General features: G+C 44.7%; 1 long non-coding RNA gene across 2 annotated transcripts in view; it reads left to right on the top strand.

Moving 5' to 3' along the window:
* LOC144302338 (uncharacterized) overlaps nt 1-13852 on the top strand; it is a 40217-nt gene that overhangs the window by 15553 nt on the left and 10812 nt on the right. For both annotated transcript variants that reach the window (XR_013369191.1, XR_013369190.1), the window contains exons 6-7: nt 1472-1534; nt 2795-2952. This is a non-coding gene — a long non-coding RNA (uncharacterized LOC144302338). The remainder of the gene's footprint in view (nt 1-1471; nt 1535-2794; nt 2953-13852) is intronic.

The following is a 13852-nucleotide window of genomic DNA, read 5'->3' as shown; positions in this document are numbered from 1 at the left end:
TGATGTATGATAAAACTGTATTATCGGACGATTCTAACTAGTAACAAGTGACCTGGAAAGCACCTCATGTCAGATTATAATGTACAGGTATTGTACCAATCTGGAGTTGATTAACAAGCACCATGGACCAGGAGGAAGAAAGTTCTATGGAAAAGATGTGTCCCCAAACCATGTGAAGACAGAAACATAACCTTGACTTAGGTGAATTATAAAAGCTACATCTGTACACTGACACCATCATCCCAACACTGCCCATGTTGAATGCAGAGATAGCTACAAGGGGTGAGAGAAGAAACCCGAGTTAAATGATACAGCAATGAAAGAGCATCCACCTAAAGCAAATATACACGACCCCTTCAAGGGAGGCTAAGTACCAAAGAGGGAAAAGACAGAAGATTAAAGAACTACTTACTGCTTCCATTAAATCCATGTATATTTATTTGAGAGCCATATCTATCCTGTTTTCCTGATGAATTAGAAAAAAGGCACTCTTTGCTCATAGTAGAAACCCTGATTACCGTCCTAGTTCACAGAGCTACAGTAGAAGCTGAGTAAAATCATTTGAGGAATTAACATCAAGAGAAATTTTATGAGATGAAATCTAAGCTAAAAAGAAATATTACATCTTTGTGCCATGGTTATTCAAGTGAAATTTTTTACATGTTCCACTGAGTGCACAAATGTGCACACATGTGGAGGGATCTGTTCTGGGCAGAATCATCTCCTGACTGTTGGATGTGAACCAAGAGCCCCAAATAGTAGACATTGACCCCTTTAGAAAAAGCTGGATACCAAGGCAAGCGTTTAGAAGGCAAGGGTTTAGAAGATGGCAGAGAGAGATGATGCCTTTTGAAACAAAATGCTATGTGTTGTGATGGATTTTAAAACATAGACTTTTTCCTGGATGTCAGTACTGAAGGCATCTCCCATAATAACTTGGTCTTGTGAAACCTGCGCACTTAACACTTAATTCTACTATGGTGTGTGTGGTCATTACCCTCCCTAGTTGAGAGTGTGAAACATAAGCCAGCCCAGCACTTTGCAGCAGGACCTGGAGAGGCACGGCACAAAGGCTGGAGCTTCAGTATGGCCCCCACACTGCCCATGGGTGCAAGTAGGTCTCTGCCTCGAATACTATGCAGTGATGGTGAGAAAGAATAAGGTATCCCAGTCCAGGGATCCACCTGAGAAAGACGTCGGCAGGGAGCCCCTGAGGTGTCTGAAACCGAGGCTTGCACGAGAAGTGGATATTGACAAGGGGTGAAGGATGTTTAGAAGTGTCCAGTAAAACAACCAGGGTGCAGTTGTGCCCGTATGGTCACAGAGTTGTTCCTTCATAAAAGTCCATGAGCAGCATAAGCCTCCAAGCCTCCACCTTACGGCTTTATGAGACTCACAGGAGGGAGGCCAACTCATTCACGGGGACAGTCATTTTTGGAGATAGCTAGGCCTCGCTTTCATTTGTTTCTAGGTGAGGTGATAAGAACATCCCTTTTCTGCAGTGATGACCCCATGGACCCTGGTCCAAACCCAGGTGAGCAAAGATGTAATATCAGAGCAGCGACCAGCTTTCCATGTGAGCAACCAGCTCATGGACGATAGCTGGGAATGCTTTTTAACTTACACATCGATTTCTCAGTCTCTTGTGTAAAAATCACACAACATCACATAAAATGCATCTAATTAAGCATATTTGGGTTATAACAGAAGGCAAAGTTCTACATATAACAAAACTTGTGCCAGACCCCCGGAGAGAATAGAGCCCTCGACAGAAGCCCATATTTTTACTCTGAAATTACTGGCTAGAAAACAGAAAGTTAACATGAGAGAGAAAAAAGGAGAGATGGGAGAATAAAATATTTGGATTTTGAATTTTTGCATAATTATTTTGTATGCTGTTAGGCAGATATCTTTCTAGTGGGATATGGAATTGGGCCAATATTTTAATTGAATAAGAAATATATTATGAGACCCTCATAATGTATATATTAGAGAATTTGTTCTTTTTATCTTATAAGCACTAAAAAAAAGTCATTGAAAAATTTTATTAGAGGAAAGACATGATTAGTTTTACTCCTAAATCTAAAATACTATCCCCCATAGAGTACAGAAAATGGATTAGAGGATCAGGAATGCATGCATTGTTGGATTAGTCTATTTTCATTTCTCTTTGGTATTAAATGTCACAATTCTAATATGAAAGTCTCAGCCTTTCTAGACAGTCTTTCTTTCTTCTATATGAGTCACATGAAATTGACCAAAAGTTAAATTCTGTGAAAACTCTTCAAAGAATGATTTTATATTTTCCAAAGATACACAGAACAGCTTGAGTTTGCAAGACATCAGAAACTCTAAAAGACCAACCACAAGTTCAAACAGGATGTATTCAACAAATTATGCACCCAACAGGGTATCTATATTGTTTGGAATGCCTTTCAGAATGGCGAGATTTCCAGAAAGTTTATGTGACAATTGCAATGTAGGTCACCGTAGGAACTCAAGACCAGGTGATCTATATTGATCATTTACCAAAATTAAAAATTTCCATAAAGGTCATTTGCTAAAAGGAGTTGAGTGGATGAACTAAGTTTGTGCTTTCATGGAACAAACTCAGGGCAACTTTGAAAATTAACAAAGTTGCCCTGAGTTTGTTCCATGAAAGCACGAACTTCATACATTCCTCTCATTCAGATAGTTGTGAAATAGTGTTTTGGTTATCTAGTGCTGTGTAACAAACCATCCACAAACTTACTGAAATAAAACAATGTATTAATATCACTTGTGGTTCTGGCAGATTGAGGCTGAGGCTTGGAGATACCTGAAGTCCTCTTCACTCGCATGCCTGGCATTGGATCTGGACCTGGGATAGCTGGAAAATCTGGGGTAGACCAGGCCTCTCTCTCAATGTGGGAAAACATCTTGGGATCCCTGAAGCATAGTCATAGTCTCAAGGTAAACAGATGACACCTATTTACCCTAAGGAAAGTGGTCTGAGAAATCATGGCCAAAGTTCTGTAGTGTCATTTAGGTTTCTTATAGCCAAGTCTCAATAATCACACAGCATGGGGCTCCTGGGTGGCTCACTTGGTTGGGTGCCCAGACTCTTGATTTTTGGCTCATGTCATGATCTCAGGGTCCTGGGATAGAGTCCCACGTTGGGCTCTGCACTCAGTGGGGAGTCTGATTGATGATTCTTTCTGCCTCCCTCTGCCTTTCCCCCCACTCATGAGTGCACACTGTCACCCAAATAAATAAATTTTTTAAAATGTCACATAACATCACTAATAACACATTTTCCTGGTTACATAGGCCAGGAGGATTTGCTGTGGGAGGGGCTACCTAACACTGTGCATACCAGAAGCAGGGTTCATGGAATCATCTGAGACACTAGTAACTAGGAGGTTACATCATGTATTGGGGGCATAACGGAGAGAAGTGTGTGACAATAAGGGAGTTTAGGGGTTTGGGCCCAATTCCTTTGAATAAGAGGGCTGTGTGTTACACAGCAGATCAGGTCTGTGATAGCTCATTGAACAGATACTACATGGGAAGCCAGTTTAATTAAAGAGAGAATTCACATATTGTTATTACTATTTGTTAACATTTGGGAAGAAGCAGGGCAGGGAGTAACATGGACACTGAGCATTGTTATTCCTTGCTCTCAGAAAAAATAATAACTGAACTATCTCTTGGAGTCAGAAGGTTAAATTTACCAGATAAAATTTCAGGAACTGTGATTTATCATCAGGAAATGAGGGACCAGACCAGTGCTTAGAACCAATCAGACCCCTGGTTAGTCCCAGAAATCAGGGAAACCACTGGCTGATTTATCTGGAAATAGAAATGTCGCTTTGCCGCCATCACAGATAAGAAAGGGAAGGTGTCTATTTGAGATATTGTAAAATGTGCTGCCTTGTATAAATTATCCACAATGAACAGATCTGTTTCTCCCCTTTGACCTTGTTCTTTGATATAATTGGACACTGGAATTGCTCCAGAAACCTCAAAAGCCCCATGGCCTTGTGCTGCACCCCAAAGGTAGCTAAAGTCTTAAGATTATGGAGCTGAATGCCAAAAGAAAAAGAGTAATTCTGAAAATGGTCTAAAAGCACCGCCTTGTTTCACTGGCTGCCAGACAAATCAGTTCATGTCCAACAGAACCTAAGCGACACTTGCAGGGAAGGTGGGAGCCGCTGACTAACACCGAGCACCCCCATGCCAGAGTGTAAACCAGGAAAGGAAAATACCTCCTGAGAAGGAATCTCAGGAGGGAGAGGCTCTGTGGGTGGCAGGAACAGTCAAACTCTGGAAGGGCCAAAGAGCCCCAAGGCCCCCAGAGGAGCAGGGGTTAGAGGAGTAGGGGCAAGGGGAGGGGAATATGCATCTCTCATGACCCCATTTGCTCTTCTGTGTTTCCAAATCTGCCTTAGTCTGGTCCCCTGAGATCAGGTCATCCAGAGCACATAGGGGTGGGGGATGGGGAGGTGGGGGCTGGGAGTAGAGTTTACCTTCTGTGAAGGCTCCTAACCTTCCTGGGTCCTAGTGCTGGTCACCCATCCCTGGCCTCAGGAAAGAGGGGGCACCCACTGCCCCCTTCACAGCCCACCACGGGCAGGGGGCCTAGGGCCCACCCGAAGCCTCTAGGGGAGTTTATCAAAGAGGAAGGGGTCCTGAGGGCAGGTCCTAGCCCCTCCCCTGCAGCCACCCGGAGCTAAAGTCCTCTTTGTGTGGCCTAAAGGGGACGACGCCCTGTGTCACCTCCCAGGAGGGTGTGCGGGTCCTGTCCTGTGCCTTCAGGGCCCACCATCCGTCCTCCTCCAGGCGCCCTGAGCCTGAGCAGGAAGTGGCCCAAGGGGCACACCCCGACCCCTGGTGTCCCCACAGGCCCAGGACACAAGCCTGGGGTGACTCCGAGCTCCCGTGTGGACACAGGAGCGGTGGCCCCAGGGAGGCCCGTGGGGAACACGGGCACCGCGACCTCTGGCTGTTCAGAAGCGGCGTCCTTTCCCCACAATGTCACTGGTACCACAGCCTAGTGCCCAGGATCGCCCAGGATTGCAGAAGATCACAGCGTGGGGACCCCGCAGCCCCCAGGGGCCTCCCCACCTGCTTGCAGACACTCGCGACTTCCAGCCTGGGTTTCACGCTCCTCAACGCAAAGCGCGGGGTTGGGACTAGCAGATCCGACCTGCGGTGGCGATTAGGTGGGCCCATGCCGGGGCCAGAGCGCCCGCAGCCCTTGGCTCTTCCGCTCCCGCATCTCTCACTTACTCCACGTGAGTCTTTAAAGCCTGATGCGGCAGGATGACAGGATGTGGGCCTGGTCCCCCGCGGCCCGCGGCCGACGAACCATCCCTGCGTTTGATGATGCTGACATATTAAAGGGAGATCAGGTTTAACATTTGTTGGAAAAAACATTGCCACTTCCCGGTCCCGGCGGGGGGGCGTGAGCAGGGGTCTGCGCACCGCTCCCGGGAGCCCGTCCCCGGCGCCCCAGCTGAGCGGCGGGACCCCGGGGCGGGGGAGCCGAACCGGAGCCGGGCCCAGGCGTACGAGCCCCTCCCTCCACGCGCAGGTGCGCCCGCCGACGCCGGCTCGGGGCGGGACACGGGCGCCGGGCACACGCGGCGCGAGGACGGACGCCCCTGCAGGGCCGGGCCGGGGGTGCGAGGCCCTGTGGGGGGGGGGGAGGCGGGCCCCGACGCCCCGGGGTGCAGCGTCCTGGTGCTCCTGCTCGCCGCCGCCCTGGGGACCTGCCTCCGCGCCGCCGGACCCCCGGGGGCTGCGGGGGGGGGGGGGGGGGCACAGTCCGCGGCACTCGCGGCGCCCGCAGGTCTCCTGTCCCTGCTGCTTGTCCTTGCAGCCCGTCCCTTCGCCCCCGCAGGCCTCCAGGCCCCGTGAGGCCCATCGCTTCGGGTCAGTGACTTTCCAGGAGAAATGACTGGGGAAAGGTCTCTCTGCTGCTTTTGGATCTGCTCCCTCCACCTGGGCGAGCAGCTCGGTAGCAGGATCGGCGAAGAGCCCAGAAGGGTCTCTGACCTGGCTGCTCCCGTGGGCCCCGAGGGAAGCCCCAGCACTGGGCCCCGAGGGCCGCTCCGAGGCCTGGGCGCGCCCCGCACCGCCTCCCCTGCGGGCAGGACGGTCCCCCGCGGGCAGGTGCGCGCAGCCGCCACGGCCGTGCCCCCCAGGTCTCTCTGAGGAAATGGGGGGCAGCCCACGGGCCCCGGCTCGGCTTCTCTCAAGGCCGAGAAGGAAGCGCTCACCTGGGGACAAGCCAGAGATGCCGCAACACGGACAGAGGACAGGCGGCCGGAGCCCTCCACGCTGAGGGTGAGAACGTGCGGCAGGGAGTCAACCCAGTCCTCACCTTCAGGCTTTCGTCCCCAGTGTCCACGCTGAAAAATCCTGACGCCCCATGCAGATGCATTCAATGACTAGTTTGAGAAAACCTGTCTTTCTCCGGGAGCGTGAAGGAGCACCTCGGGGAGCTTGTTCACTTCCGCACCTGAGACCCTGAGAGCTGTCCGTGGTGACACCTCGAGGTGCATGGGCTCCTGCGACCATCGTGATGCTGAGCCACAGCCCCGGGCGAACAGGGATGGAGACCCTGTGTCTGCTCCATTCTGCAGCTGCATGCAGTAGCCCTGCTGCCATGACGTCAGGGGATGACCTACAAAGAGAAGACAGAGTGAAATCCGGGGTCTCAACGCTCCCAGAAGTTGTGACCCCACACTTTCCACCCAGGGTACTGGCTGCTTTTTCTTTCCTGAAAAATGCAAGTGATGCCTGTCCTTTATTCATATCAGTCCTTGTGTCAAACTTAATACGGTTGAACCAACTGGAAGAATATTCCTTCTGATTTGTTTTCTTTTATGAATTTTCACTTATGTGATCTGCGTGGTTTTAAGAGTAAACCCAAAGCCAAAGGAAAAATACTAGGTAAAAGACATTTTTACTGGCATTTCTAACATTTCAGGATGCCAAGATACTTTCATTTCCGAGAACAGCACCTCCGGCAGAGACTCTTGCCCCTGAGCATTTCCTACTGCCTTAAAATAGAGACCTGGCAGGATTTTACAACCTCCTGATTAAAGAATGTGAGGGAGAGTGCAGTTCTACATATTAATGACACCTCTGGAAAATTATCTGGGTCACCCTGGAGGGCCTGTCTTAATCTTTCTACAGGGACTCCTCCACCCTCAGAGAAGCAACCCAAAATTCTCATCTGTTCAGCATGTGCCACAAAGAATTGAGAAGGAAAGAAGGGAGACAAAAGCAAGATTCTACATAAGGCATTAGGGTATTTTTCATTATTAGGTCAATATAGCAGATGATGAAAATTCCTGCATTGCTTTATGATGACCAGGCTTTGTGCCCAATGAGAAATGCATCTCCTTCCATGAGGCTAAGTGTAAGTGTTTCAGTTTAGGCTGCTTTGATTTATTACTCATTGAAGAAAAACCAGGTTGCCAGTTCTGCGAAAATGTTGAAATCAATCAATGTCAAGTTTAAATTAAACAAAAAAGTCAGACTTCCAAAATGGTGTGTTCAGGAGTCACAGAACTTCCAGGAAGTGAAGGGATTTTAGTGAAAACTAAGACCAAGACCACATTTAAACATGTGGGTCCTGACTTGATTGAAATATCTTATTTGGGGGGAAAAATGTAAGCACAGCATTATGTTATCCTACTAACCTAAGGACCAGAAAAATGAAGAAAAAGAGAAAGATCACATCCAAATTTATCAGTTTAGACATTAGGAGAAGGAGATACATGAAGGGAAACAAAGCAACTTAAGTGGCAATTAGCCATAAATTCACCACCCATCTCAACAGAAGCACATTTTTTTAAAAAGTAGAACAAACAAATAAGAATATTTCTTGAGTTACTCTAAATGTCCTGCAACCATTTTCATTTTGTATTCTCTGTCTCCATATGACTTTAGAGGATTTCCTACTGGCTCTCCATATTCTGAAACAAGTAGCTGGACTTAAAGCTTGTGGTGTCAGGGGAGCATACCATCCTTCCTACAACTCAAAAAAATTATTACCATTGAGGCAAATTTGGTACTCCTAAACACACCTTCATGCTGCTGCATTTTTTAGCCAAGAATATAAGATAGCCTAGTGGAAGGTGGGCCACACTGCTTAGATATTCCAATTGCTTTGGAAGAAATGAAAAATAAAAATAATACAAGTATTGTATTCACTTTACTATTGCTGCCATGACAAATCACCACACATTTAAAGGCTTAAAACAGAAAATTTATTAAATTTATTATCTCACAATCTGATAAGAAATTTCTGGTCGGGAATCCACATGGGAGGCATTTAGGTGGCTCAGTCAATTAAGCATCAGACTCTTGATCTCAGCTCAGATCTTGATCTCAAGGTCATGAGTTTGAGTCCTGCATTGGGCTCCATGGCCAGCATGGAGCCTACTTTAAAAAAAGTAAAAGAAAAAAAAAAAGCCACATTGTTTGGCTGATTTCTTTGTTCTTGTCCTCACAAGTCTGTAATCAAGACATTAATAGATCTATTCCTGCCGGAGGCCGTGGAACACCCACTTCTAGACTCATGCTGACTGATGACACAATTCAGTTCTAGGTAGATGTAGCAGTGAGATCCCCATTTCCTTGCCAGCCTCTGCCAGAGGTCTGTCTTAGCTTCTAGAGGATACCTGAATGCTCTGGTTCATGACCCCTTCAACTTCAAAGCTGAAGTCAAGTTTCTTTCAGGCTTGAAATCTCTCTGACATTCCTGTCTGCTTCAGCTGGAGAAAGTTCTCTGATTTTCAAGGCTTATGTGATCTGATTGGGCCTGCCTGGATGATACAGGATAATCAACCATCTCAAGGTCCATAAATTTAAGTATATCTGGTAAATCTCTTTTTTAAAATACGCATTGTTTCTTTTATAAAAAATACATGAAAGAAGCTATGTGTTTTACATAGGAATACACATATTAACAAAGCATTTCTTAGACTTTTCTAAAACTCTATTATATCTGTCTGAATTTTACCTGTTAAATCAGAAATTTTTAGGTTAAAATGAAATCCCTGAAACCACTGGATATGCTAGACTTTTCCAAAAACAAATGAACCAAGAATATTAATATCGTTTGTGTTCCCTAAGTTTACTGTTAGCATTGTTACTCACAGTCCATAAGAGACAATTATATTGTGCCTTTGTGATAATGATACATTTCTTTAAAAACTTCAGTTCTATAGGATAGATTATAGTGCAACATTATTCTTGTTACATAATTATAGGGATGTTCTAGAGCCCAAGAGGACAGGGTAAGCAAAAGAAATATAATCCTGGGCCATCTGAACAAGATGTGACATAACAAATTCACAGGTCTCGGAGACCAGGAATGCTCATCTTTGTGGGGTCAGTATTCCTTCTATTTCAGAAAGTTTTTAAACAATAGAATAGGTTTAACAATTGTCCTAATATAAGTATCTGCCATTTGAGAATCAATTATTGGAATTTTGACCTCAAAGTATTTGGATTGGTTAATACTGAATTATAGCATTTGGTGAGAATATATATCTCATATTGGTTCCATTTGCTTATACTTTTTACTCCATGCATATGCATAGTTTGTATGTTTGTCTTCCATATAAAATACCATGTATGTTGGGACGCCTGGGTGGCTCAGCGGTTGAGCACCTGCCCCTGGCTCAGGGCGTGATCTGCGGTCTTAGGATCAAGTCCCACATCAGGCTCCCTGCCTGGAGCCTGCTTCTCCCTCTGCCTACATCTCTGCCTTTCTCTCTGTGTCTTTCATGAATAAATAAATAAAATCTTTAAAAAAATACCATATACGTCGTATTTGAATAGATCAATATGTGCATATTAAAGTTATGAAGTTATGGTCACTGAATTTCTCATATCAGTGTTGACTATTTCAATTTCTGATGATTCGTTACCTTCCTTTTTTTACTACTCTTCAATGTTTGTTCTTTTTTTGTTGTAATAATTAGCATTTATTATCTAAACCATTAATAAAACTTCTTTCAAGACTTTATTTATTTAGAGAGAGATGGTGTGTGTGAGTGGTGGGACAGGCAGAAAGAGGGGGAGAGAAAGAATCTCAAACAGACTCTCCGCTGAGCACAGAGACCCACACAGGACTTGATCCCGTGACCCTGAGATCATGATCTGCGCCAAAACCAAGCCTGACACTTAACTGACTGAGCCACCCAGCACTCCCATTGGTAAAACTTTTAAAGTCCCTTTCACTGGGGGAAAAATAACTGCTTAGTAAATGTAAAGCAGATCTGCTCTTATTCTATATATTTTCCCCTATAATACAGTGAACTCTTTGAGGGCTCTTCCACAATGTAATGTGTTTACTTCTCAAAGCAAATACTATAATTATTAATAGAGGAAATATAAGTTAGTAGAAGAAACTAAAATTATTATGGTTTGCAGTTCATTTATTTTTACAGTAAGTCACTTCATTAACTTTTTGCATTCATACTTATTAGAATCAAATCAAACTTTCAATTTGCAAATGGGATTGATTTCTAAGAAACATATTCCAATATGGTTCCTCAGAGGATGGATAGTTGCAAAACCAGAGCCAGGTACTAATGCACGATGCTTCAGAAGTCTTCATTCCAATCAATGACTAAGAGAGTAACAAAGTACCCAAGATACCTGCACTTATAGGAAGCCTTTGGTTTTTCTTGGGCAACAGAGAAAATATACCAAAACCCTCAAAAGCCAAAGCGATTTTCATCGCCTTAATAATTTGTCACAGTTAATTAACATCAGGTAGGAGAAACCTTTGTTCATGTTAGTCCTCATTTCTAAACAAAGTAACAATTTCTTTTCAAAATAAAATGCTGACTTTAACTCATTTGTTATGAAATGTTGTAGTGTAAGATAAATATAGAACAAAATAAATTTATTTCATTTCTTCTAAAGCATGGCTTAGTGAAGATGAAGCTTTGTGAAGAAGAATTGGAGCACTGAAGGTTACATGAAAAGGAACCATGAAAGGAAAATGACAGAGAGGAAGTATTAAATATGAGAAAACCTGCCCTGAGCAGATACTGTACATTGATGTCTTGATTTTATAGCATTTCAGTATCATTTGTAAAAATGTTTTACAAATTGCCTTTAATAGTTTCAAAGGAATCCAACAGACTCTGGCAAGGTTTAGAGGACTACCCACCAGTGGAAGCTATGCCACCAGAATTGGCATCATGGCCTCAGATCCCGATTCCCTCCCCTAACCACAGGTCTTCCTCAGAAGTCACACAAGGGCATGATGTCAGCGAGCTGCAGCCACTGGCTAGTATGTCATCCAGGACAGGGTGAGGGTGGGTCTTTGGCTCCAACCTCGCTGCCAGCACCGAGGTCACATAAAGCAAAGTGGACGTGGTACACATTGTTCTGTCTCACTGTGACAGGCAGTGCTGTGATGGCGAGACCAGGTGTTGGATGTCAGAAAGCCCCCTACCCCACACACAATGCATCTGTTCCCCAAACTGGGCTCTGCGTGGACTGGGGAATAATGGGCAGATGTCTGATTGGATCATCACACCCATTCCTGATTAAGGCTGTGTGGGGACACTGGCTCCAAGCAGGTGCCCCCAAAGGGGACAGGAGACAGGCAGCACTGGGCTGCTCAGCTCATTCTTCCCAGAGTTCAGACACAGCTCTGTCCTGGGCACAGTGAGGAGAGTGGAGGGAAGCCAGGGATCACACTAAAGGAGCACCTTTCCTCAGGTGGAAGATTCAGGGTTGGTCAAGGCTTTGCCCCTAGCATAAGGTCTCTAGGGTGGGACGTTCCTGGTCTTGACTCTGGATCCAAGACTTACGAGCCTATAAAGTGGGCAAGCTGCCTGATTCCCACGAGATGCAGTTCCTCATACATAAATGCATAGCAGTTAAATATGAGCACCAAGTTAAGATGAGATCAATCTATAAAGTACCAGGCAGATGCTTAAGTAATGGAAGCTAACATAAATATTGTCATTCTGAGCCAAATGTGTAGCTGGTCAGTAATGTTTAATTGATCATTATTCATATATTAACATTTGACTGGTTACGGTTACAGCACACTGCCAGTCCACTCCATCTGTCTATAGCTATTCTGAGAGAAACCAAAACATCCTGAACAAAAATAATGGAATATTTTCAATCAAATGAGAAAGGTGAAACCAGGTTATAGCCAGATACTCTAGACTAGATGTTGCACCTCCCCAAAATACGTACCATATTGATACCAGATTCATAATGTAATGGAATTAGGAGGTGGGCTGTTTGGGGGTGATTAGATCATGAGGGTGGGGTATCTTGAATGGGATTAATTGCATCATAAAAGAGGCTTCGGGGAGCTCCTTCATCCCTTTCACCAGAGGAGGACACAGTGAGAAGATGGCCATCTCTGAGCCAGGAAGCAGCCTCAACAGACACAAATCCTCCAATGTTTTCATCTTGGACTCTCAGCTTTCACATTGTGAGAAATCAATTTCTGTTGTTTATAAGCTAACCTGTCTATGATATTTTTGTTATAGCAGCTTACATAGACTAAGATACCAGATTTTTAAAAAAATCCTTCTGTCAATTTTACCATCTTACCATGGCTCAGATTTGTTTACCTTTTTTTTCATTTTCCCCCTACAACCCTGGTGTAGGTACTTCTCACCTGTCCTCCTACACAGGCTCCTGGTCACTGATCTATTTCCTTTAATTTCTAACCCAGCTAATTGAGAGCCATTATTTTAAAAATATACATCAATTCAAGGACTTCCTTTTGCCTCAACACAAAATCTATGCTCTGCTTCACTCTGCAACTTTGTCAAACATAGTCACTTCAGGACTCCTGGGCTCCAATGATGTTACCTTTAGGCTGGATCAGTTTTCTCACTGTGCCCACCCTCTAGACCTTTGCATTCTCTCATCTACACACTACCCTCCTCTTCTTGCCTGACTTTTACTAGTTTTTCACATAAGTGAGTTTCATCGGTCCTCAGATTAGACAGGACTTTCTTGAGAAAAGTAGTCCTTGACCTCCCAAAGCTAGAATAGGTACCCTTAAAACCATAGCTTCATATTTCACTCTATGTTATAATCTAATTTTTAGCTACCTCTCTCACTGGAGTGGCGAGTCTTCCAGAACCCAGAGCAAATTATTTCATGAGTGTTCTCACTGCCAGGTCCAAGGTACATACTGTGTCTTGAATTAACATTTCTCAAGAATGACTCAAGAATGAATGAGTGAATGAATGAGGTGATGAAAGTATGTGACATTACTTCGGTGACTCTCCTCTGCCTGATTCAGTATTCCTATTGTCCCAATCTCTGTCTTTCCCATCCCACATATGAACCTCTACAATACTGTATATTCCGCCCCCCCTACTTTAATTAGTGGCATTCACTTCTTTATCTGGAATGACCAGCATAACACTCAAAGTCAAGGTCACCATGTGACACAATTGTGCAACCAGTAGATTCTCAGTGTAAAGATTAAAAGTTGTAGAATCCAGGGCACGTTGGTGGCTCAGTCAGTTAAGCATTTGCCTTTGGTTCAGGTCAGGATCCTGGAGTCATGTGATCGAGACCCACATCAGGCTCCGCGCTCAGTGGAGACCCTACTTTTTCCTCTTTCTCTGTCCCTTCCCCTGCTCATGTTCTCTCTCTCTCTCGTTCTCTCTCTTTCTATCTCAAATAAATAAATAAAATCTTCTAAAAAATAAAAAAAAATGAAAGTTGTAGAATCCATTTGGGGAATTCCTTTGAGAATCTTTTTCCTAAAGTTTCCTTCTTTGATTTCTTTTCTTTTGGACCCTATGTTTGTCTTCACGCCTTCTGTATGTCATACTTATCCTCTCTT

This window comes from Canis aureus, chromosome 31 (genome assembly GCF_053574225.1).
Source record: "Canis aureus isolate CA01 chromosome 31, VMU_Caureus_v.1.0, whole genome shotgun sequence".
NCBI lineage: Eukaryota > Metazoa > Chordata > Mammalia > Carnivora > Canidae > Canis > Canis aureus.
Note: the sequence above shows the minus strand (reverse complement) of the source record. Positions and strands in the feature narration are given on the sequence as shown.